The 27181-nt window shown below is 40.9% G+C and overlaps 1 protein-coding gene across 2 annotated transcripts in view; it reads left to right on the forward strand.

Annotated features, from left to right (window-relative positions):
• The window catches only part of CTBP2 (C-terminal binding protein 2), a 276513-nt gene that overhangs the window by 60159 nt on the left and 189173 nt on the right, over positions 1-27181 (forward strand). The window contains exon 2 of one of the 2 annotated variants that reach the window (XM_042460080.1): positions 26389-26493. The exons of the other annotated variant lie outside the window; for it this stretch is intronic. The gene's annotated coding sequence lies outside the window, so the exon portion shown is untranslated. The remainder of the gene's footprint in view (positions 1-26388; positions 26494-27181) is intronic. 2 annotated transcript variants of the gene reach the window in all.

Consider the following 27181-nt stretch of genomic DNA (forward strand, 5'->3'; position numbering starts at 1 on the left):
ACCAACCATCAGCCCACACTGTCTTCTGAGGCTTGTCCCTTATATACACTCGTGCCATGCGGACACTAAGTCCAGCCTCTTCCTGCTGTGTCACCTTATTTCTTGTCCCCTAAGCAAGATGACTATGCATATTTACAGTAGTTTTGCAACACTTTATAGTGCTTTCCAACACATGATGACCTTGCAGTGTCATCACATGTCTTGATCCAACTGAATCCAATTACTTGGCTGCAAGTGATCCATAGTTACCTTTGTCACCCTTCCCCACATCTGGACATTTTTACTTCTGGCATATTCTCCAACAACTCTTCCCTATCACCATTGCTGAAATAACAAAAAAGCAACAAGGTGTAGTGGTTTCAGCATTAGACTACAACCCTAGTGATCAGGATTTAAATCCTCACTCAGCCATAAAAATGGGTGGCCTTGGACAAGTCACACTTTCAGCATCAGAGGAGTAAACCCTCGCTAAATAAAACTTGGCAAGAAAATCCCATGATGGGGTTACCACAAGTCGGAAATGACTTGAAGACACATAAGAACAACAACAACAAATTAATTAAATTATCTTTCCATGGAGCTTCTGTACCATCATTAGGAAGATGGTGTCATCTTGTCCTCCTTATGCTGCAAAATGTCTTGAGCCAGGCCTCTCTACTGGGAGGTCTGATTGGGCAGTAACTCCCTCATGCCTGTGCAAAAATATTTATGGATATGCATTTGTTGTGGCTCAAAGTGATAGGAGGGGGATCTTTGGGACATCTGGTCTGACAATGTGCTTCTTTTAGCTTTGCAGTACTTAAGTGGATTCTGTTGGACTGAATCCTGTTGGCTACCATTTGAGTTCTGAAAATGCAACCCTAACATCAGTGATGCTTGAATAGTTCACTTTCCCTTGCTATGACCCGGTCAGTAGCTGAGAATGCAAGTGGCATCTTTATTTGGGCTGTAAAAGAGACAAGGGTTAGCAGAAGCCATCTAACAAGGCCACTTCACATGAAAGGTTATTAGATTCAGGTCACTGAATCTGGTCATCTGCATTTTACAACAAAGTCTAAAAATGCAGATTTGTTACAACCTATGTTAATGAATTCCAACTGCTTGAATTTCACACTGAATAATGGCTGGAATTATGAGCGATGGTGATTTACAAGACTTGGTTGAGTGCAATCTTTTTTTCCAAGATTAAGTTGATAGAATGCTGAAATACCACACTATTTTTATTAATGAATGTTCTTTGCTACAAATAATGTGTTGGCAAAAGGAATGAATTTCTTTTTAACAATAAAACAAAAGTGATAGATTGACAACTTCAGATGTCTAATAAATTTTTTAAAATCCAGTATCACATTTTAAATGTAGTTTTGTGCATATGTAGAATAGAAAATGATACCTCTTTACCCTGAGGCTGCTCAGTTTTCATACATCAGAAATATTCTATTTAAATGCAGATTTTGATTTGCTAACTGGCACAATGTATAAGGCTGAAAAGATTGTAAAGAAGGCAGGAAATCTACATCTTTAAAAAACTAGATGTATATACTTCACATGCTCTATCAAGCTGAGATGTTGCAGTTTTTAAACGTATAAATTTGTGTCACAGAGTATGTGCAATGGCTTTAGTTAGATGAATGCTCTACAAGTCATTGGTGACTGGGTTGAAGTAATGTTGCAGCTTTTACAGTTTAAGCAAGAAGACATAAAGAAAAAAATACAAAAGTCAGTATATAAATTTCTTCTACGTGGTCTCTGCGAATCACACAAATGGGTTATTTCTGCGCATGCGCAGCAAACTCGGAAACTTCTAGAATCTCTGGGCAGAAAGTCATGTAACTTTCTGCAGTCTCTTTGCAACTTTTTGGCGGTAGCCCCGCCCATCCCGTATATAAAGCCCCTGGTGGCCCGCTCCTCTTCAGTTCGTTCATTCCGCCGCGCAAGCAGCTCAAGGAACTTCGCTTTGTTAGCTTTAGAATCTCTGACCATTACGGACTTTGACCACTCTTGGATCACGAATTGGACTTGTTTCACTTCTCTCGTTTGACCACGGACCGCACTGACCACTCTCTTGTTGCCACCCGGTAACGGCTTGCCAACCGCTATGGCCTCATTCAAGCAATGCATTAAATGCGGAGCCAAATTCCCTATGTCTGACGGACATGACAAATGTGTCTTGTGCCTGGGGGAGAGCCATATTCCTGGGACTTGCAAATTCTGTAAGTCCATGACTGCCCAAGTATTAAAAAATAGAGACCAAAAACTTAAAGCGGCTCTATACGACAAGGTTTTTCGGCCTACAACATCCGAAGCTCAGCCTTCGACTTCGGACGCTCCAAAATCAAAGGCTGACAAAGCCTCTAAGAGGGCTCATGTAGACAAACAAAAGCCCCTGAGGGCTCCAAAGGAAGGACGAGAGTCCAGGAGAGCCAGATCGGCGTCCCCGCTGCCAAAGACCAGGCGTAGAGGCCCTCCAAGCACGGTGTCTGTTCCTCCACCGGACTCATGTCCAGCTGCCACTCATCTCCCGGAGTTTTCCTCTGGCTCAGCTCCCCCGCCACTGGAACCGAAGGTCTTGATCTCTTCTCACCTCTCGGTCCAAGATCCTGACTTACAGATTGTCCATGTGGATGACTCATCACAGTCCGAAGGTGAAATTCCGGACTCAGATGCACCACTCTCTCCACAGAGGCAGAGACAGCCCTCTCGGTCACCATCCCGTTCCCGACGGGATAGAACCTCACCATCCCGTACCACACGGGATAAGGCCTTACCCCCCATAAGGGATAGAGCTACATTGGGAACGGAGGCTGACGAAGCCCTGGACGGAAACCGCCGCAACCGTTCCCCAGGCTATGACCAGCCGGATAGAGACCTTTTCGACATCTATCCTGACCTGGTATTTGATTACCATATGGGCCAATACTTGCTGCCGGTGTACGCAGACCATCTCCGCCGTAAAGTCCCAGGCCCTACGAGAATGAGGCCCCGCTCTCCTCAAAACGACCTGACCTGACGTCGATCTCCATCTAGAGATCAATCGCCACCGAGTCATAGGGACAGTAGATCTCCGTCCATCTCTCGCTCTCGCTCTGTTTCTCCCTCGTTACAGCCAGAGGTTGAACAGTCTATGGCTTTTGGCGAGCCGGATGCCCCATCTCCAACAGACGATGTCCGTTCTTTCTCGGATAAAGTCATCAGAATGGCCGACGCCCTCAAACTGGAGGTGTCCTATCCTGAGGACGACGCACTCGACCCAGTAGAACGCCGTATCCATGGCTGTGCTCCTGCTCCTCCGTCCCTGGCTTTCTTGCCCTCTTTGGAAAAAATTGCCAAGAGGTCTTGGAATACACCGGCATCGATAGCCTCTACATCCAGAAAGATAGAGAACCTCTACAGGGTCACACCCTCGGGACCGACTTGGTTGTTTAACCATCCCAAACCCAACTCGGCCATTGTAGAAGGTTCTCAGACTTCCTTTGCCGCACGCCCCTCCTCGTCACCGATGGACAAGGAGAGTAAGAAAATCGACGGCCTGGCAAAAAAGTTTTACACCTCTGCTGCGTTGGACATAAAAATTGCCAATTATGCTGCATGTATGGGGGCCTATGTTCAACTCCTTATGGAGAGAATGGACCCTGTCCTCAGTGACCTCCCAGACGACAAGAAGAGGATCATGATGGCCATCCATAACGAGGTACACTCAGTAGGAGGCCAGCAGATTATCTCGGCGAGACATTCTACTGACTGCTCCTCTAAGATCCTCTCGGGCTCCGTGACTCTCCGACGCTATGCTTGGCTACGTTCCTCGGATTTAACACCACAGGCCAAAGCAGCAATTGAGGATATGCCCTTTGATAATTCCGGTCTCTTTAACAAAGAGACCGATGAAAAACTGAGCTTTAGATACAGAATGAAGACAGCAGCCAAGAAACACGGCATGTCTACATCCAGCGCTAGACCCCAAAGACAACGTTACAGTGGTCAGCGTAGCTGGTTCCATCATGGTCAACAACGGTTTCACCAGCCCGAATGACAATTCCAACCCCAGGATCCTGGTCATCAAGGCGGGCGTCCTCGTTCACCATCCCACCAGGACCGTCACCAACAGCCTCAAAACCGCTATCAGCAGGGCTACAAAAAGAAAGACGCAAGAGGCAAGAAACGATTCTGAAGCCTTCCTGCGCACTTCGTCTCCTCGCCAACCAATAACCTACGGCCCTTTTTTAACACCTGGGCATCCATTACTACAGACTCTTGGGCTCTCAACATAGTTCGAAGGGGTTACGCCCTAGAGTTTTCTGAGCTCCCGACCACCGGAGCTATTATTACCACCGTCCCCTCGGACACCCTTCTCGACGAAGTGCGCTCCCTCTTGGACAAGGACGCTATCGAGCCCGTACACCCTTGTCAGGCTCGATACTGCTTCTTCTCTAAGTACTTTATTGTCCCTAAAAAACCTGAAGGCCTTAGGCCTATTTTGGACTTGCGTGCACTAAACTCCTTCATAGTGTACAAACGCTTCAGGATGGTAACTCTCGCTTCTATTCTACCACTCTTGCAGAAGGACTCCTGGTTCGCCACGCTCGACTTGAAGGACGCCTATTTTCATATCGCGATACGAGATGATCATCGCAGATTCCTTGCCTTCACCGTCGGACCAGATTTCTTTCGATACAAGGTTCTTCCCTTCGGTCTGTCGTCAGCGCCGAGAGTTTTCACGAAATGTATGGCCCCCGTCGTTGCTTACCTTCGCCGACAGGGAATTATAGTCTTTCCTTACCTGGACGATTGGCTATTCACCGCATCGTCCAAGGAGTCCCTCCAGCACCAGATGGACTTTGCCCAAAATCTTCTGGCATCATTGGGACTTCGAGTCAACCGCGAAAAGTCACATTTGACTCCATCCAGGCAGATCGATTTTATAGGAACGCTTCTGGACTCAGAGTCAGCCAAAGCCTACCTTCCACGGTCCAGGTTTCAAACCCTGGCAATTGCCATACGAGCGTGCCTACGGTACAGACATCTACCAGCCCGTGTAGTACAGGTGGCAATGGGACACTTAGCCTCCACAACTTTTGCCACGTCTTGGGCAAGACTGCGCCTCAGACCCGTACAATCTTGGTTCCTGTCCACCTTCGATCCAGTGAGGGACCATCCCGACAAGATCCTCACCATCCCAAGAAAGGTCCAAACTTCCCTGAAATGGTGGCTCCAGCCGGACAACGTATGCTCCGGTATGCCCTTCACTCCACCCCAGCCAGAGATAACCCTGACTACGGATGCATCCCTACAAGGATGGGGAGCCCACGCGATGGGTCTGACCGTCAAGGACAAATGGACTCACAAGGAGTCAAGTCTCCACATCAACGCATTGGAAATGCTGGCGGTGGAAAAAGCGCTCAGGGCCTTTCAGAGTCTACTCTCAAACAAAGTGGTGCTCCTCCTAACGGACAATACCACAACTATGTTCTACCTCAACAAACAAGGAGGTACGAGATCAAGGACTCTCCTAGACATCACGCTTCGAGTCTGGGAATGGTGTATCCAACACAGCATCCTGCTTCAGTGCATCCATCTCCCAGGTGACAAAAACGACCTGGCAGATCAACTGAGCAGATCTCCAACGACATGTCACGAATGGAGACTACACCCAGATGTAGTCTCCTTTCTCTTTCAACGATGGGCCACACCGACGGTGGACCTATTTGCTTCCCCCAGCAATGGCCAACTGAACAAATACTGCTCACGGGTTCGTGCACTCGGCTCTCTGGGAAATGCTTTCCAATTTCAATGGACAAACCACTTCCTTTATGCATTTCCCCCCTTTCCACTAGTGACCAGAGTACTAGCGAAAATGTGGATAGATTCCACGAATGCGATCCTGATCACCCCGTGGTGGCCCAGACAACCATGGTTTGCCCCTCTGCTTCAACGGGCACGGGATCATCTTCGCCTAGAGCACCGGACCGATCTACTTTCCCTACACGACGGGCAAGTTCACCATCCAGAGATGCAGTCTCTCCCATTGTTGGCATGGAGGATTCGATTCTGACTTCGCTCCCGCCAGGGGTACAGGAAATAATCAAAGCAGCTCAGAGACCGTCTACCCAAAGGTCCTATGCTTACAAATGGGACAAGTTCCTTGCCTTTTTACAGACCAAGGGAATCCCACCATCCCATGTTTCCATCCCGGCAGTCCTGGACTTCCTCATGACCCTGGCTGAGGCAGGTCTCTCCTTGAGTTCTATTAAATGCTACCTGTCTGCCATCTCTTCCCACTATTTGTTTCGAGACAAACCCTCCTTATTTAGGGACCCTCTTATAAAGAGGTTCCTTAAGGGATTTAATAATTTACACCCGCCGGTCCTCGACCCCCCGCCGCAGTGGGATCTAAACACTGTTCTGGCTCGTCTAGTCTCCAAGCCCTTTGAACCCCTAGCTACCACGGACCTTAGACTTCTTACTTGGAAGACAGCCTTTCTGGTAGCTATAACATCAGCCCGACGGGCTGGTGAGCTGTGTGCCCTTAGAATGGTTCAACCCTTTCTCCGTTTCCACAAAGACAAGGTGGTTCTCCGTACTGACATTACTTTTTTGCCAAAGGTGGTGTCTGCTTTTCATATGAACCAGGACATTGTTTTGCCCACTCTGGCTCCTAACCTGACCACAGACTCTGAACGTCAGCTCCATGCCCTGGATGTCCACAGGGCACTGGCATTTTACTTGGACAGAACGTCTGCTTCCAGGCGTTCGGAGAGACTGTTTGTGTGCTACTCCGAAGCCAAGAAGGGGCTGCCAGTTTCACCGCAGAGGTTCTCCAAATGGGTGTCCAACACCATCCACCTCTGCTACGAACTGGCGGGTAAGCCCTTGCCAGGCCGGGTTAGAGCCCACGCAACCAGGGCGGTAGCAGCATCCTCGGCTTTTTTAACAGGGATCTCCCTAGAGGATGTATGCAAAGCTGCTGTCTGGTCCCAGGCATCAACATTTATTAAACACTATAGGCTGGACGCCAGGGCCAGACATGAAGCAGCTTTTGGGAGGGCAGTGTTACTCTCTGCCATACACTAAATCCTGAAACCTTGGCACTGTCAATAAATTACACAGTTGTTTGGTTTACATACTTTATTGTTGATTGTTTCATTGTTGATTCTTGACACTCCCTCCTCCATTGACCACAGCTTGCTAGTCTAACCCATTTGTGTGATTCGCAGAGACCACGAAGAAGAAGGACAGGTTGCTCACCTGTAACTGTGTTTCTTCGAGTGGTCATCTGTGAATTCACACAAACCCACCCATCCTTCCCCTCAGTGTCTGCTCACTTTACAACGCTGTTAGTCGCACTGTTTGCGGCTCATTCGGAACTGAAGAGGAGCGGGCCACCAGGGGCTTTATATACGGGATGGGCGGGGCTACCGCCAAAAAGTTGCAAAGAGACTGCAGAAAGTTACATGACTTTCTGCCCAGAGATTCTAGAAGTTTCCGAGTTTGCTGCGCATGCGCAGAAATAACCCATTTGAATTCGCAGATGACCACTCGAAGAAACACAGTTACAGGTGAGCAACCTGTCCATTTCTGTGCGTTTTGATCAGAACAAATTAATGTAATAAATAAAATCTTAAAACATGCTGAATTTGGACAGGGCCATGTCCTTTGGTTTTTGTACTGGTGGCATAGTGACTACAAAATGTTGTAACAACTCAAAAATCCAAGAACTTTTCAACTCTTCCTCCTCTTCAGCTCATCTTTTGTATTGTAGTACTTTTAAGCGCAACATTTACTTGTACAAGGCATTTTACATATTTAATTACAAGGCAGGGGTTGAAGAGGCAAGTACAGACTGTTTCATCTGAGATGTATGGGATTGGTTATCCATATATGATAAGCCATTGTTTCCCAGTTGTCTGTGTGAATTTCTTTGTTTTGGATCACCCGTAGTTAAACTGAAGCCTCCCAAATACTGATTATATGGACCACATGAATTTGAAACACACTATAATAAAAACAATATTCACCAACTTTGCCAGGTTTCTGCAATCTCTCTTTGTAAAAAGAGGGGGAAACCCCTCCTATGGCACTTAAATAATTGAAAGGCCTGAATTACAAATGTTTCAAGAAACAGATATACAGTAACTTTGATTTGATTATCAGATTGAGGAAGGTGAATGCAGTAGAAGTTGCATGCACATAAGATTGCAGGTGGCTTATATAATGTTGCAGAATAAAACAGCTTTCTTGCTTAGGACTTCCTGAAATTATTGAGCCCATGATTTTAATATACAGTGGTACCCCGGGATACGAATTGATCGCGTTACGAAATTTCCGGGATACGAAAAAAATAGATAGGAAAAAACTGTTCTGGGATACGAAGGTTTTTTCGGGTTACGAATGTTTTTTTCGGCGCGAAATTCAAACCGCAAAGCGCGGCTAGCGGCTTTCCAGCACTAGCCGCTAGCCTTTTCGGGTTGCGAAATTACTCGGGTTACGAACGGAGCCGCGGAACGAATTAATTTCGTAACCCGAGGGACTACTGTATTTAATAATGTATTTCTGTTACTCTTTGTTAGAAAACCTGTATCTAAAACACAGTTATCACCTTAACTCTATGCATATTTATTCTGAAATAGTCCATTGTCCTTTGGATGTACCCCTCAGAAAGTGTGTTTGGGATTGCAGGTTAAATATACAGTGGGCCCTTGGTATCTGCTGGGATTCGGTTACAGGACCACTGTGGATACCAAAATCCATGGATGCTTAAGTCCCATTATATACAATGGTGCTTAAAATTGTGTCCCTTATATAAAATGGCAAAAACAAGGTTTGCTTTGGGGATTTATATATTTTTTGAATATTTTCAAGCCATGGATGCTTGAATCCGTAGATAAAAAATCAGTTCATATGGAGAGCTGACTGCATAATGGTGGCGTAAGAGTTACATTTTATTTTCTCTTGTATTACATAACTGGAATATCAGTGTTGATCTGAAACCTACCATGTTTTCTCAAGAGTACTTTTGCCTTACAGTTTTTTGGGGACATTTTTTGCTCATAAAATAAATCAAATAATGAAGACATTTATTTTTAAACATTGTCATTCCTTAATAGTCCACTGGAAAATAGTTAAGAGTCCAGTAGTGACTGGTGGCTTCCATGTCAGTAGGGTAGGGAATCTATTCCTGGTTTTAGACCCGATACAGATTGGCAAAAAGCGCCGTCATGGGGCCAATTTTAGGGCTCGGGAATGCAGAGCATCCTCACGCTCCTGAGCTCTATTGTGTGCCCCCTGCGCCATAATGGCTTGCCCCCATCCACACGGGGGCTGCCATGATGACATACACTCCAGATGGCATGGCGCCATGTGGACATCATTGTTGCGCACAAGGCGCCAATGGCGCCACACAGGAGTGGGTTCTTTAAGCAGAAGCTGTCGAGGATGCTTTGATTTAGATTTCCTGCATGGCAGGGGGTTGGACTGGATGGCCCTTGTGGTCTCTTCCAACTCTACAATTCTATGATTCTTTTAGGGCTCCCAGAGGCCGCACTGTTCAGTTGGTGTGGCCTCCGTGTGGGGCAGAAAGGGGCGGCATCTCAGTGCTCCTTTCTGCTCGTTTGTATCCCCCCTAGTTTCAACTTTAAAGAAGCAATCCAAGATGCTTCACCCAGGGTCTAGCACTTTTGACAGTTTCTTTAAAGTGGTGGTTCTCAAACTTTGGTTCTCCATATGTTTTGAACTTTCAGCTCTTAGAAATCCCATTCAGCTTGGCTCGTGCTCAGGGATTCTGGGGCCAAAGACCAAAACACCTGGAGGACTAATGTTTGAAAACTACTGCTTTAAAGTTAAAGATTTAAAGCCAGAATAGATTCACCACTTAGTGACATGGTTATAATCAACTGACAGTACTGTAACCTGTGCATGCCATTATTTGTCATTACACCCTTCAAAGGGTTTATAATTGCTACTGGAAACAGTAGCACCACTAAGTTTGGTGTCACCCAGTGCCCTACCTTTTTGGGTTCACTCCCCATTCCTGATTGGCCTCCTCCCATATAACACCATACAGAATTCTTAGTAATTTTTCTGTAGTAATGTTACTCATAAATCATAATTCCTGTATACCACTGAATGTAATGGCAATAGTTGTGACATAAAACAACTAACAAAATTAAAATTATACCTTTAAATTACAGCATGATACACACAGCCTAAATGTATTTACATATAGTTTGATGCAGTTAAATTAAAAATTTGGTAAGATGTGCTGTTTTTAAAGAAAATTTAAAATAAATATTTTTTAAAATAATTTTAAAAATAAATTTAAAATTTATTTTTTAAAAAAGTTTTGTAGTTAAAAACATACAAAATAGCACAGATATCAATCAAAATTAGCTTACTTGCTAATTAGCTTACTTGCTGTTCCCCGCTATGATCTTTGGTATAGCGGTATATAAATAAAACAAATTATTATTATTATTATTATTATTATTATTAAAAATATTAAGAAGAGGAAGTATGAACGGACAAGAAAATACAATTATATACAGTAGTTGCCATTCAAGAATCTAACATCTCTTTTTTTATTATCCCAACTTTTAATTACCTATTAGACATTTCTGATTTTTATCTTGTCTTTTTTGTTCCATTTTGTTATTCTACTAACATCCTTTGTTTCTTAAAATTTATTTTTAAAAAAAAAAAAACCTGTGGCTTCTCCTTTTTCCTCCCTCTGAGCCTTGCCCCCCTACTCATGCCATCTCTTTATCTCTCTATTGGGACTTGGGTAAATAACACAACTTGTTTCTGCCAAAAGGCTGATATTTGGGAAGCAGTGGTGTCACTCCCACCCCCCACCCATAGGGTTTCACCTGTTGTGTCCCACACACCACTAGGGATGCCCCTAACTGGAACCAAATCTTTGTTCTTATCAGAATAATCTTCCAAGAGCTCTTGAACCTTTTTTGGATCACAATAAGCTTCATTCTGTTTGTGGAAGTAAGAATTGACATTTAACAGACACAATACACAGATCATACATGACTCTACTACATTTTCTAGAGTGTACATCGAAAGGATAATGGAGCACTTTGGAATGCAGGCATGCATGCACATATGGCACAGTGGGTCATGTCACAAATGGACTTTTACAATTCTGTTCACTACACAGAAGTCCCACATGCATATTAAATTTGGAGAAGGTCCATTTCCTGAATGCTTGCATTAACTCTTACGCTTTCCCCCAATATGAGACTTTTTGCTCCTTACATCTTCTCTTTTTGCTCCTGATATCACATTTTAGCTCATGGAATTTCAGGAAGCCACTTGGGCAATGCAAGTTTCTCTCTTAATCCAGTCTGTGTCTCACTATGAGGAAGAAAGATATATTTGCTAGGTAATGGGGAACCCATTGAGGCACTATCCTATGGTTGGGTCTGAAGATACACTAATACAAAAGTACACTGAGAAGTAGACATGAGCCATCAAGAGCCAGTGGACTGTGCTAGGTCAACAGTGACACAGAGGGTGGTACTTGGTAGCCTCCTCCCTTCCACCGGTTGTGGCAGCCCTCACCCCAGGTGTGAAGGTTGCCTTGGGAAGACATCTGAACACTGTGTAAAGAGCTAGTGAAGAGTTCTTTGCACACAATCCCTCCCAAAAGACTGACCCAAATTTTCATCTTTTTTTTACAAAAATAATCCCCAAGGTTTCCATTTTTTCTGTTGAAAAATAGATTTATCATTGGAAAAATGGGAAAATTCCATTTTTTATTGATTTTATTCTAGCAGCACTGAATTCAAAACAACTTCAAACATTTAAAACAAATGCAAATAAAAGCTCACACTAATAAAAACATTAAAAATACAGTAGAGCTATCAGAGTTAAAAGCAATTTTAAAACAGATCCATTAAAAAGAAAGAAATAAGATCAATACAGTACACTACTAAAATACCTTCCCCCATAACAGCAATTCCTGAAAGCTATCTCCTGTGTTCCCACTAGGCATAGCTATGGTGGTGGTTGGATGGAGAACAAGGCCTTCATTGAAGATTTTAAGGCCAAGTTAAACCTGTGTGGTAGAATATTGTCCTTCAGATAAATTGGACCCAAGATGTATGGGGCTTTATAGGACTTAGCCAGAATTTGGAATTGTGTTAGGAAACAGAATGGTAATCAGGAGAGCTGTTGTAAGTTGTATACTTTGTATACCCAGCCCTGGTTAACAGTCTGGCTGCAGCTCTTCGTAACAGTGAAATTTCCTAACATTCTTCAAAGGTAGCTCCATATAGAGCACATTACAGTAATCCAGACTGATATTTCTTCTGCCCCCTGCCCTTAACATCTCTGCTGCTCAGTAGAGTTGATGTTGATTATTGTCATTGTCATCACCATATTTACTGCTATTCTTCCTTTCTTGCAAAACTGGCACTCAAGGCACCTTACAAATTAAAATAAATGCAACATATTTAAAAGGTACGAAAGGTCAACATTAAATGGAATTAAACTAACAACCGCATTAAAAACAATTTGAAACATACAATTAAAATTACTAAAAAGCCATTTTGAAGCAATACAGTTATTTGCACACTATTAAAAGTCCTTTCTTTAAAAAAAATCAGTTTTCAGAAGTTTTTCAAAATAAAAAAGAAATCTTTGCCTGCCAATAGAAGGGGACATTTTATGCTCCCTGAGGGGCAAAAAGGCTCCAGAGTCTGTATGAATAGTGGCATGGTAAAAATTATTTTGCCTACTACTGTTGCTAGATTCATCTTCAGTGGGGAAGGCATTCAATAGGAAGAACTGCACATATAAACTCAGAGGATAGGGAGAATAATGAGGGGAAAAACAATGCCAGATAATGATTCAGTTACATCTCTGAGTATCTTGAATTTTGTTCAGGTATTTATACCACAGGGACAGGGAAAATCCTTTGAATTCCATAAGCATAACATCAAATGTTGAGGAAACAGGGAGTAATGATTTTTCAAATATGGCTGAGACTGTAACAGATGATGAACTTGAAAGTTGCAGATTTGCCTTCTCCCTCTAATATAGTTCTTTTTTTGTCAGTGTATGAAAATATTCCTAATGAGTCATTTGTAGGCAAGGAAAGCAGCAGATAAAAGATTTTTTTTAGCTTTCTCTTTGAATTAGTATCCCATTTATAAAGGTTTTAGAATGTAAAGGAGAAGATTCTGACTTTGGTTGGTTTTGTTCAAATAGACTACATCAGCGGTTCATGAGTTGGATAGCAGCCCATAGATCACATAGTGAATACACTGGATTAGATACAGATTGCTGGTTTAATGAGTGACTCACAGTGTTGGTATAAGTGAGGAATAGGAGCTGTTGAATGCTTGAAACAGTTCAGGAGACAGAGAGATGGATTTCACTTGTCCATTTTTATTGATGCAATTCAACATTGTGGATTCCCTGAGTTGCCTGTTCAATGCAGTGCTATTTTTGAAATGCTGTATTTCATCTTCGGCTAGGGGATGAGCAATATTCGTTCACAGGCACTTTCTGTGATCCCTATGTACCTGACTCAATGAAAATGTGTGCTCATTCAGGGTGATAAGAGGGGGATAAGATAACTAGTTTTCTTTTGGTTTTAGTTGACTATGAATGAGAACCTCTTGGTGTAGAATAAGATGATTGTATTACAGTCAGCCCTCCATATCCATGGATTCAACCATCTACAGCTTGAAAATATTTTTAGAATATATAAATTTCAAAACAAACAAACATAGATCTTACCATTTCATACAGGGGACACCATTTCAGTATGCTGTTATATTTAATGGGAGTTAAGCATCCATGGATTTTGGTACCCACAGCAGTCCTGGAATCTCAGTAGATACCAAAGGCCCACTATATTTCAATTGCATTTAGAATGATAGACTGTTAGTTGGAAGAACAGATTGCATAATATTTGACTGTGGAATTGCTTTTTTCAGCTCCTAAGAGCAGTGGCAAACTTCCACCAAAGGTTGTTTAGAGTCTCCACTTCTAAGAATCAGTTTTTGTGGCTCTAATGGGCACATGCTAATGTGCCCTGAATCTTGTTGGGTAATCCCAATTTGAAAAAACTCAATTAATTCAGTTGTTGAATGGTAACTCAAAAAATAGGTAAATCCAACTTCAGCAGGCCTATTGGACCTACATTTTAGGATTAATCATCAATTCTTTTGATTTATATAGACCAATTCATTCTGACCAGTGATATAACTTCCACCATATCTAAACTTCCATGTTACCTTGCAATGAAAACACCATTTTACCACTGACAAGAGTTGAAGTCCAACAATAGATTTCCTCTTTAGAGGCACCAAATAATGACCATGGACATTTTAAACACAGAGCAATGTGGAACCCATATGACCACAGACAGAAAGCATTATAGAAATCATCGCTAGGCCACATTAGTAGTTCCCTAGGTGTCATTTAAAACAATGACATGGGCCACTCAGTCTATTTCTGGCCCATATTCTTATGTATTAGAATATTCACCATAAGTCAGTATTACTTTATTTCCTCATTTATCTGCAACTTTTTAAAAATCCACATGAAAATTGACAGCTTAATATATATTTAGATTTGGACTTTTCAATTTTATATGAAAATATAAATTTCAAATCACAGTTGTTTGGAGCTAGTAATTGTATTTAAAGATAGGTTAGGAATCCTTATGAAAAAATTAAGTTCTGATTTGCATATTACTCCTAGAGTTACAGACCAGGTTAATTTATATCATAATTTGTTATTCTCATATTACGTGCATATCTTAAACATAAGCTGATAATGGATTAATTCTTGCCATTTATGCATGTTTATATCTCTTGTTTCTTGAATAAACTATGGTAAACAAATCTGGATATTCCTTTAAGAACAAATAATAAAAAAGCAAAGAAAATACTGTATTAATTTTCAGAAACTGCACCTTTAAAAAACAAGTTCAGATTAAGAAATAGCCAAGAAACATGCTTGAAATGCAAACATCTTCATTTTCTAATATTTGACTCGGAAATGCTGTTGTAATTTTAGTTAGTTTATGATGTTTTACCTCTTTTTTAAAAAAGGAGTAAAATGATTTAAGTGGGTTTACATATTGCCTTAACAACTTTCACAATAGTGTAAAGCTCCCATCAAGCATGTTATCAGATTATTTTATTATGCCAACATTAATATTGGAAGCACACACATAATCTGGAGTCAGCAGGTTCATACACTACTATCTCATTAAATTTTCAGGCAAAAGCTGCAAAAATTAATTGGAGGCGTGTAATAGTTTAGAATGTGAGCTGGCTTATGGTAATATAAATTACATGAAGAGAAGACAGTTTTATATACTGAGAGAGGGAAAACTGGTTTACTTTAATGAGAAGAGATAGAAATGTGGAGCTATTTTTTCATTACAGATGCACTCTAAACTGTTTGGACTTACTTGATGAATAGAGTTAATTCTCTGCTACAGTTCCAATAATTCATGTTGCACAGTTTAATGACTTCTAGATAAAAACAGGATTGAAATGTTAATTTCTATGAAGAAATTGGAGCACTCTCGTATATCAGCCTTTTTTTTCTATTAAACTACTAGTTAATTTCACTAAACAGGTCTCTGGAGATATTTCATGCTACACCGAGCTTTGCATTTCCTTCTTTTTATTAAAACTTGGTTTGGTTTTTAACATTGGTTACTGGAGAATTTCACTTAAACTGAAAAGCTTTCTGTCCTAATAAGTTTATTTTAAAGTGAGGGTTTGATGTGTTTTATTCCAGTTTATTAGAATGTTTGTTTATTCTGCTCAGAATTCCTTAGAGGTCTTTATACTGAATTTTCATTTTTTTAAGGAAAAGCTTAGACGTAATGATTTAGAACCAGAGATGCCTTCTGTAACTAGATGGTATTGTCCACATAAGGAAACACTGCATTACACCTCCCACTAGAGCAGTGTGAACAAAGTAGGCAGATCTGGAGGCCAATAAAATTGCCAATATCAAACTGACCTTATCCAAATCCATGGTACGACCATGTCATGGATCCCAAAATGATGGGAACATCCCTTGGACTACAATAATCAAGCAAAATTAGACCACCAAGGCCACTACATATATTGCATATAATTCTGGTCACTTTTCTTATAAAAGGATATTGTAGAGCAGAAAAAGAAAAGGGTAACAAAAATGATGATGAGAGTGGAACAGTTCTCCTGTGAGGAAGAACTACAGTTTTAGGAATGCTTACTAATAGGAAGGGAATCAACTCATTTCAAATGTATTACTGGAGAAGACTTCTACTTGGACTGCCAAAAAGGACAAATAAATAGGTCTGAGAGCAAATCAAGCTATCGTATTTTGGAATTTCATGAGGCAACATGACACAGAAAATATGATAATATTTGGTAAGGAGGAAGGCAGCAGGAAAAGAAGAGAACAGGTAGACAGACTAAGAAAGGAAGCCACTGCTCTGAGTCTGTATGATCTGAGCAAGAATATTAATAGGGTGACTTGGAGGTCTCCATTCACAGGGTCTTCATAACTCAAAGTTGAATTGAAATTAACAATGACAGGTTTTTTGTTTTTTTAAAAAAGGCGTATAAGGATGTTATATAAATATATCAAATTATCCATGGCGTGAAGAAGTGAAGCCCCACTGAAGCTCCAAATGGTGGGAGATTCAGGACGTTAAAAAAAGATGTGCTCCCCTTCACTCAGTATCTAGTTAAAGTCTAGTTTTGCCACAAGATGATGGCCACTGCCAATTTGGGTAGCTTTAAAAGGGGATTAGATGTATTTGTGAAATTTAGTGTCAGGATGGCTTTATATCACATTTAGTATAAGATAATGTTGATGTTCGTGTATCAGTTTTTGAAGAACATGAGATGGAGAGAGCAGCTGCAGGTGGGCTTTCCATAAGCAACTAGTTGGCCATTGAGTAAACATACTGTTGGGCTGGATGGGTCATTGGTCTGAATCAAAGTGGTTGTTTTTATGTTCTTTGTGTTTTACCTTCTCAGTGAGCAAGATAGTTTGAGTTCCAAACCCAGTCTTGAATCCAGATTGAATTATATCCATAATATCAGCTGATTCCAAGAGGTTCTGCAGTTGCACAACAATTCCTTGCCAGGGAAGCAAATATTACTTACCTTTTTGATACATCCTCAGTTTAATGGTAAACCGTAAGCCGTATTACTTCCTCCATCAAGGACGTTAACATCGGTACAGTCCTCAAAGAAGTATTAGCAACTTTATAGACTGAACTGGACATTGCATTTTTATGGAATGTGGACAGTAATGGCAGGCAAGTTTCAAGCATATGGGTGGTTGGCTAGGCTTAAGCAACTGAAAGTCATTCTTGCAAATGAGACCCAATGGTTCTCTGATACCGTAATTAATTATACTGTATTAATTTTGCACTCCAGATAATGGTGAATAGGAAAGAGTCTATTCACCAGATATCTGGCAAAAGGGTGAAAGTATTCTACCACAAGTACCACTGGTATTCTTCATTTTAATTTGGCTGTGTGGAAATGGTAGTTGAAAGAAATCCTCCTTGCTATGCCACTGCCACAAGATGATAGACTTTAATATACATTTGGTTGGACAACTTAAGTCCTCCATCAACCATCTGCTTGAAAGAAATAGTAAGAGAATATCCTGAACATGACAACATGTTGGAACAGCTCTGTACAGTACATTGTTTCATTTATTCATGTGGCACCATTAGTCAAAGTAATCTATTATTGTAAAACTGTGCAAACTCGTCTGTTTGCACAAGCATTAGGAGAACAGTGCTAGCAGTTCTCTCCCTTCCAACTGTGGTTCTTTGGAAACAATTCTTTGCAGCTTTTTTATCACCTTTTGGTCTATCTCCTGCTCAACTAGCTCATAAATTCAGACTAAAACAACTATAAAACAGTAATTCTAAAGTCCACAAATCAGACCAAACTTGCAGTGCAGTAAAAGTCACCTACCGACATTCAAGAGAACCAAACAAGAAGATAAAGTCACCTATTGACATTCAAGAGAATGAAACAGGAAGAGCTTAACAGTTTTTTTCAAAGTTGAGGGACAGTTGTTTTCATTGGCAGTTCCTCAGAAGTACATTAACCCCCCACTTTCATGGCAGAACATCACTTTTTCTAATAATTATCACATGAATGATGTGAAAATATTTGTTTCACTTTTTGGAGAGATGTGTCCCTTTATTTTGTTGTTATCATGTGCCTTCAAGTCATTTCCGACTTATGGTAACCCTAAGGCAAGGTTTTCGTGGCAAGATTTGTACAAAAGGGAGTTGTCTTTGCCCTCCTGTGAGGCTGAGAGAGTGTAACTTATCCAAGATCATCCCATGGGCTTCCATGGCCAAGCAGGGATTCAAATCCTGTTCTCCATAGTCCTAATCCAATACTCAAACCACTACATCACATGGCACTTGGATTCAAAGACTGTTTGCCTCTATAGATACAAATTACTGTTTGATTAAAGGGCATCATTAGTATTTGCAATTTAAGAGAAGAATTAGTTTCAAAGGATCTGGAAGATTTGACATGATAAACATCTTCACTCCTGTGTCTAGTGTATGTTTATCTAACTGCAGCTCTTTGTGGATTGCCATTTCTACTTGTTCTTGTTGATGAGAAAATCTTTGGTATCCAGATGTTGCTTACTCAAGTAAATATGTAGTCACTTGTGATCAATATCTAGGAGAGATGGCCCACACAGTTTTTACGGAGTTCAGGCACTCTGACATTGTATATGCAGTCATAGCAGGGGACTAAATTGGAACTACTTTGATTTCTGCCTATCTATGGGGCTGGCAAACCGTGAAGGTGTAATTATTAGACACATGCAATTTTCAGAAAGAAATGTGTAGTTACAGAATACATGCAGAACATTTATATCATTTCCAGGGGCCTTTTCACAGTGCACAATGATAGCACTATGATTCCACTTGACTATCATAGCAACATCTCTGTAGAATCCTGGTGTTTGTTGGTTGGTGGCACTCTACAGCTCTTTGACTGAAAATGATAAATTCTCTTCCCTAGACTGAATTCCAAGATTCCATAAGATGTTAAAATTGAATTCTAGTGCTATAACTCTGTAGTATGAAAGCACCCTTGGAGTTTAGATCTGGAGTAGTAAGATGCTTGCACTGACTACTTAATTATATGTATCATTTCCAGCTCTCACTTGTAAATGTTGTGTGGCTTTCTCTTAACCCTAAGGGCAGTGTCTAAGGAGATGTCCTTTCAACTATTGATTGAATTTCTGTAGGTGGTAGATTTGGGTCTTCTTTTCAAATGCCTTGCTATTGTACTTTAAATATAGTGTTCAGACAATGTACCAGATGTTGTTCGGGTTGCAGCTGGTAACAGATCACATTGTTGCTGAGTATAGGCAGGCTGGAACAGAAATTTTCTTGTTTTGTCAACATTGCTCAGTGGGAAAAAGCTAGTCTTGGTTTGGTTGCCAGAGACACTGAATACTTTTTCTGTTGTCTGATGATTTGAAATGTACATGCCATTGTTAGTGTATTGGTTCAGAAGAAAAAGGAGCAACATAAGCAGAGGCAAGGGAACACCATTTTATTAATCCATTTTTGTCACATTTTGAAGTTGTGGAGAACCCTTTATCAAGAAGTACTAGGTGGTAGCTGACATCTAGAAAGATTTGGTGAGCTAGCAATCCATTCTCCTTCCCTTCTTTGCTAGCTGACATGCCCTGTTAGTGTGCTGTTGTTTTTAAATTACACCTAACTGCTTACAATGTGGGGTAGTAGTTTTTGAGTGTTGGACTATAATTTTAGGGAACAGGGTTTGGATCTCTGCACAGCCATAAAAACCCACTGTGTGATCTTGGGCAAGTCACACTTTCAACTTCAGAGGAAGGCAAAGGTAACTCCTCTCTGAATCTTGCTAAGAAAACCTTCTGATAGGCTGGCCCTAGGGTCATCATAATTCAGAAATGACTTGAAGGCACAACAACAACAATTGCTTACTGAAATTGATTGAGCATTATTTTTTGTTGTGTACTTTCAAATCATTTCCAACATACGGCAAACTTGAGGCGAACCTATCATGGGGTTTTCTTAGCAAGATTTGTTCTGAGAGGATTTGCCTTTGACATCATCTGAGGCTGAGAGGGTATGACTAAGGTCACTAAGGGACTGTGCAGACAGCCCTAAATGGGCGGCCTCCAACCGCCCCTTTTACAGCCATTACCAGGGCCGCGGCAACAACATGCTGCAGCCCCGATCTGGCCTTTGCAGGGTGCAAAAAGGAGACAGAAAGGTTCAGAAAAGTTTTTTAAAACTGTTTTGAGTTTTAGATTCTGTGGACAAGAATAGAAGCATGCTGCTGAAGAGCCATGATTTGGATATAGAACATCATAGGTGCATAATTATCTGTTTTAATATTGTAATAATGTAATTTTTTTAAATGTAATTTTTTTCTGTGTTTTTAATTGTACTGTTTTTTAATGTTGTGAAGCTGCTCTGAGTCCTAATTCTGCGAAAAGAGCGGGATACAAATAAATATAATTAATTAATTAAGGAACCAGAGGAATGACAATAGCTCTCCTTAGTTAAATACCTTAGTTAAAATGCCAAATCAAAGGCACTTGTAGCTACTTAATGCCCTGGAGATATTAACCTGGAGGGTATTAAAAGAATGAAGTTTTGTAGTTCCTCTGACTCAAATTAACTAAAATTGTAACTGAAAGTTACAACATAATCCATGTTCATATGTGATAAGCAGGAAGTAAGAGAAACAAGAAAATATAAAATTGATGAAATAGTTGGTTCAGGAAAACATAGAAAACATGAAAGACACACACTATTGATTTTTTTAACTCACTAACACTTGTGATGTGCCTGTACATGATAAATCTTACCCTCGGGTCTGATGGATACCCCAGCCTGCCAACTGAAGTTGAAAATAGAGGCTGATGTTTGAACATTTTGGTCTGTATCCTGTTTCATCCCTGGATAGTGCAATGTATCTAAATTCACCAAAATGAACTAACATGAAACAACATTTTAAAATAACTATCCCAGGGTGAGGTTTTTTTGGGGGGAGGGGAGGCAAATCTTATGCTGTTATCTTCAAAATAGTATGTATTTCCATAAATATCAATCCAGGTGTTGGGAGTGCTGTCATATGTGTCTGGTCCACAGATGGATAGATCCAAAAAATTAGTTCACTGTGAAAGTTGCAGGTAGAAGTAAGGACGATTGATTTCTCCATGAGTGTTGTTGTGTGTTGTTGTCCTTTCTGACTTAATGGTTATCCTAACTTGAAGGGTTTTTTTTGCCAAGTATCTTCCGAGAAGGTTTGCCATTACCATCCTCTGAGGCTGAGAGATTATGACTTGCCCAAGATCAGCCAGTAGGTTTTCATGGCTGAGCAGGGACTCTGGTCTCCAGAGTTATAGTCCCACATTCAAACTGCTATGCCATGCTGATTCTCATGGGTACATAGCGGTAGAAGTTACTTATCAATATGATTGTAAGTATATTCCCATCATCATGTAGTTCATTTAGTCTATAAAGTATCCACTTCACAAATCACTTGCAAATCAGCTCTATTTGCCTAAACTTTTCTATCCTCACTTTTCATCTTGTACTCTGTTCTCTTGGGTAGTACCTTGTATTAACTGTTTTCTAAGTACAGATTGGAAATGGCAGGTGCCAGAGCCTTTGACAGCTTTGTCCCAAGGCAAAGAAAATATCTGCCCAGAGACAGATCAGGTAATTCCACATCCATGCTTTAAAGCAGGGAACAGACATTTCTGTCTTCTCTTGGGTCCTGTTTGGCTTAAAGAGAGCTTATTGGGTGGGGGAACACAGACTGACTGACTTTTGTATGTTACAGCCCTGAGATGTTTGTCAGAAGATACACTTTCTGAATGGATGGCCTCTTATATTGTAGGACCATAGTTATTTAACATTGGGATTAAACAACGTGCTTTATATACATGGTGCAGTCGGCAGTTATTTTAACCCATGTTGCTTCCTAGTGTGGAAAATCTGCTTAAAATGGACATTGCTGAAATCATTGTACCATACACAAAAGGGTTATTAAAATGCATACAAAAAATCGAAAATGGGATTAGGGGAGACACTTTTTGGCTTTGAAGCCTTCTTCTGTCTCATGGCCAAGATGTCTCATTTTATTTTGCTTCCTGCTTTCTACTTTGCAATTTTTTAAAACCCCCTTTCTGTCCTCACTCAAAAAATTTCAGCTTGCTTTCATACATACATTAGGTTCCCACTGACTTCACCCTGGGCTTCAAAGGTAATAGGGGTTACTTTGCTTTGACAGTAGCCTGTGCCGTTCTGTCATATGCAAATAACTTACTTTGACATGAAGTAATCCTTTTATTTTAGTGGTTAATTTATTTTTATTATTATTTTTGGTTCGGTTCTGTCTTTTTTTATAAGTCAAAAATGACTTGAGGCACACAACAACAACTTCATTCTGGATTTTCTTTTTCTCAGTTCCAAAGCATCATTGTACTTTTCCTTCTGTAAATAACACCTGGCAATTTTAAGTTGTTTTAGATGAAGCAGTGCCTTTCAGACCATAGCTGAAGGCGACAGGAATTTGCAACTGAACACCAGACTCATGGTAATTAGGGAAATCTGAAGAAATCAAAATGTTGCAATGATTTAATGTACCTCATTTTTCTTGCCTTGAAATCGACTACCCTTCAATTTGTTAGCCACTATATATTTATATAATACTAACAAATGAAGCTGCCATTTTGCAAGCAAAAATACATATTCCTTATTATTATTATTATTATTATTATTATTATTATTTATATAAAGTAGAGTCTTGAGGACCAGGTTGCTCCTGTTGGCACTAATGAAAATTGCATTCCTGAAACTCCAAATTTGAGGGACAGAGCTTGTAAACTTTGTTTTCAAAAGCAATTTATTCTGCTACTCTTTATTCTGTTTAAAAAGTTACTCCTTGCTGTGACTGTACTTCTTACAATGACAGGAAGAAGTTTCGCTCATTGCATAAGCTGCATGTCTCTTTACTTTCCCATTACTTTCCCATTACTTTGCTACTTTTTAAAAGGTAAAAATCCTTAAGATTGATAATGGAATAGCATAAAACTTGAATAGTTTCCATCAAACTGCCCCTCAAAATGTTCTTAAAAGTAATTTTTGAAAATAAATAGAAATAAATATTCACCAATAAAGTGAATATTTTCCTTTTTATTATATTGCTTTTAAAATGTTACTTTGGCGGGTTACAGACCGCCGGTTTACGGCGGTCTGCCGCCGCCGCCGTTTGCTCCATGAGGGAGCTGTAGCAGCCACACCGTGCGGCTCCCACGCGGAGCAAAAAAGGAGCTCCAAAATGGAGCTCCTTCTTGCGGCGCCTCTATGACGTCGCGAGGTGCCGCGACACGTGCGGACGCACAGCGTCCGATACGTAAAGATGGCGGCGCCCGTATGAACAGGGCGCTGCCATTTTGTATGTATTCCATACGTACTAGGGTTAGGGGTGTGTGGAAGCACCGCCCCTTCCTAACCCTAATACGTATGGAATACGTATTTTTTGGCTGTCTGTAACCCGCCCTTGTCTCACACTTTTTACCCTTAAAAGTGATTAGTTACAGGTACAGTAGGCCCTCCTTCTACGCGGATTTGCCATGCGTGGATTTGAGCATCTGCGGATGGCAAACCCATATATTGTCTCTGTGGGAGGGCTGGGTGGCAGTGCTGGAGGCCTCTTGGTCTCCAACACCACCACCCGGACTTTTCTGTGGCAGCGGCAGCAAGGAGGCCAAGGTTCGGCCTCCAGCACTGCCACCTGGCCCTTCTGTGGCGACGGCAAGGAGGAGGTGGAGCAGCAGCGCAAGAGGCCTTCAAGGCCTCCAACATTGTCACCCGGTGTTTTCCACGGCGGTGGCAGCAGGAAGTAAGCAGGGACTCGGAAGGCAGGGAGGGAAGGAAGGAAGGAGGGAGGGAGGGAGGGAGGGAGGGAGGGAGAGAGGGAGGGAAAGAGGAAGGGAAGAGAGGAGGGGAGGCGAGGGACTTTTGTTCCCAATGGCGGCGCGCGTATATGCGCGCCATCATTGGGGACAATGGGACTTGAGCATACACGGATTTTGGTATGCATGGGAGGGGGTCCGGAACGGATCCCCCGCATATACTGAGGGCCTACTGTAATTATTATTATTATTATTATTATTATTATTATTATTATTATTATCCCACCTCTCCCTATGGATCAAGGCAGGTTACAGTGAAAATAAAAATACATAGTACAACTATCATCAACTTAATACAGCCACCCCCCTGCCCTCTAACCCTCCACCCTCAACATAACCATTAAAACAAGTTAAGCAATAAAATACTGTAGTTAAAAGCACTTTAAAAGCAGCAGATAGGAGTGAGATAGCTTGGGGCAAGTGGGGTAGTCCTTTTAATGGGAGGTCAAGCTGGGAAGGCCTGCCAGAAGAAATCTGTCTTGATCGTCTTTTTAAAGGTGTCAAGAGAGGTGATCTCCTCCAGCAGGTCATTCCAAATTTTTGGAGTGGTGGCTGAAAGAGGTGTTCCTCCAAGTAAACTGGACCCAACCCATGTTGGGCTTTAAAGGTAATAACCAACACCTTGTAGGAGCCTGGAATCTGATTGGCAGCCAGTGGAGAGATTTTAAAATAGATGTTATATGGTCAAATCTGGATTTATCAGCGACCAGTCTGGCTGCCATATTTTGGACCAGTTGAAGCTTCCTAACTTGGCACAAGGGTAGCCCCAAGTAGAGCGCATTCCAGAAATCGAGACGAGAGGTTATCAGCACATGTACAACCATTTCTAAGTCCCCTGGCTCCAGGTAGGGTCGCAACCGGCATATCAGCTGAAGCTGATAGCAAGCAATTCTGACCTTCACATCTATGTGTGATGACATCTGGAGTGACGGGTCCAAGAGCATTGGTTCCAGGACCCCTGTGAATAACAGAATCTGTGGATGCTCAAGTCCCATTAAATACAGTGGCATGGTAAAATGGTGTCCCTTAAATAAAATGACAAAATGAAGGTTTGCTTTTTAGAATCCATACATTTTAAAAATATTTTCAAACCATGGATGCTTGAATCCATGGATAAAAAATCTATGGATATGGAGGGCTGACTGTATTCAAAAACATTTCATTATTTATTTATGTACCTAAATGCATTGTATATCCTATATTTTTATTTTGTTTTTACCCTCCTTCCAAAATGTTGAATTCTATTTGTCTGAGAAAAGTGGAGTGTAAATCCAATAAAATAAATAAAAATTGCAAGGTGAAATGCAAAGTTGTCAACAACAAACTGTGACAGAAGTCACATGCCAGTAATATAACAGAAATCTGCATCAGGTCAAAGGTGGCGTCTTTCATTCTAAACCTTAATAGGCTTTCTGTATGTAAGGGAGACAACGGTTGCCTGTTTGATTTTGTCTTCGAACTAAACCTCAACTTTCCAGACAGTATCATGTGTGGCAAAACTAATTTTTGTTAATACAGTTTTCTTTCCCTGAATTGACTGAAGTTATTGGAGTTGCTGTAACTTCTCCTTGTGCAATCTCCGATGTGCCTGACTGTTTGGAGCAGTGATGTCACTCAGTCTTAGAGGTTTTCCTCACTCAATAAGGAAGCATATTTTTATTTTCTGTTTTTTAATCTGACTCAAGGTCGTTGGATCTTTTGTCTGCTTGACTGACCAGTTTCCATGGATACATGCTGCTGACAGCTTTTACACAGCTGAGAAATAAACAGATCTGGGCTTTCGGAGAATTATGTATGTAAATCTGAAGATGATGTGAGGTTCTAGAGCATTGCACCTTGACTTTTGGCTTTTGCCACTTAGGCTGTTAGTGGTTGTGTTGTTGTGACTTTAAAAATGTGCCTGGATTCATGTTTTGTCTTTTTCTGAGACACACAGACTCGACAAAGGTATAACGTGAGCCTTTTAAAAAATCACAGAAGTCTTATAGCAGTCACACCTTGCTTCTTCGTTTCCTCTTGGATTATTCAAACCTCACAGTTTATAGAACAATACTCTGTGCACAAACTCAAATGAGACTATCCTTCCTGCAATAGGAGAGATTATGCAGCAATTGGAAAGCAAGTTAAATTTAAAATGAAAAGTGAGCATAGTTTTCTGAGTAGATTATCTGAACAGAACCTCCCAGAAGCATTTTAGTCAGTTTGGTTACAATCCTAAACTCATTTATTTAGGAGTATGTGTCACTAAATTCTTGCGGGACTTCTGTCTGAGCAGATTTGCTTCAGATCATATTGTTAACACTCTGCAGGAAGAGTACTTTGTGTCTTGTTTTTTATATTGTTTATCTGGAGAAATTTTAAGCTTGCTTCTCATATCATTTTCAGGGTACTGGACTTAATTCATTGAAACCATGATTTGCAAGTAGAAATTAAATAGATGTTTATATGCATTGGATGGAAGCCAGCAAATGCAAGGAGAACAAGGAGCAGGTGTGTAAATATTTTATTTAGTTGAGTATTTCTCTCTCCGTTCCTCCCTCTTTTTTTTTCTTGACAAGAATAGTGTACTCAAGACTCAAACAAATGAAACTTAACTGCAAAAGGCAATGATTGATTACATCTTGGTAAAGGGTGTAAAGTCCATGAGAAGAGAGATGTTTAACCGACAGAGTGGAATTATCATATTAGGGTATTGGCACCTGTCAAGCATGACTAGTGTGGTGCTTTCATAAAGTGTCACAGAGCGACACTTGATAGGCATTTAATGCAGTGGGACAAAAGAATGGGAGTCTGTGTTGCTAGGGATTCTGTTGGCATTTTAAGGCCATGTTTTGACTGCTGCTGCCAAAGTTTTTTCTTCGTTTTAAGTCAGAGCAGTAAGTAATCTAATATTATGCCAGTGTATGCTCTTGTTTCACTGGGAGTGACTTAATGTTTCTTTGGTGTAGCTGAGATGAGAGTTAGGTTAACCAGCCAGTGCTCAAAATGTTTGTGCTCCTGAAGGTAGGATTAAATTAAAATACCCATTCTCTTGTTGTGAACGTAAAATACATCAAGGACCTCTTCCTCCTACATGCAGTGTTACATAACCAGTTGGAGAATGTGGGGTTGGTGCATACCACTGGGGATGAGGTGAACTTTGATTCTAGCATGCTTTTGTACACCAGTATCATCTGGA

The sequence above is a fragment of the Sceloporus undulatus genome, chromosome 3, assembly GCF_019175285.1.
Source record: "Sceloporus undulatus isolate JIND9_A2432 ecotype Alabama chromosome 3, SceUnd_v1.1, whole genome shotgun sequence".
NCBI classification, from domain to species: Eukaryota; Metazoa; Chordata; class Lepidosauria; order Squamata; family Phrynosomatidae; genus Sceloporus; species Sceloporus undulatus.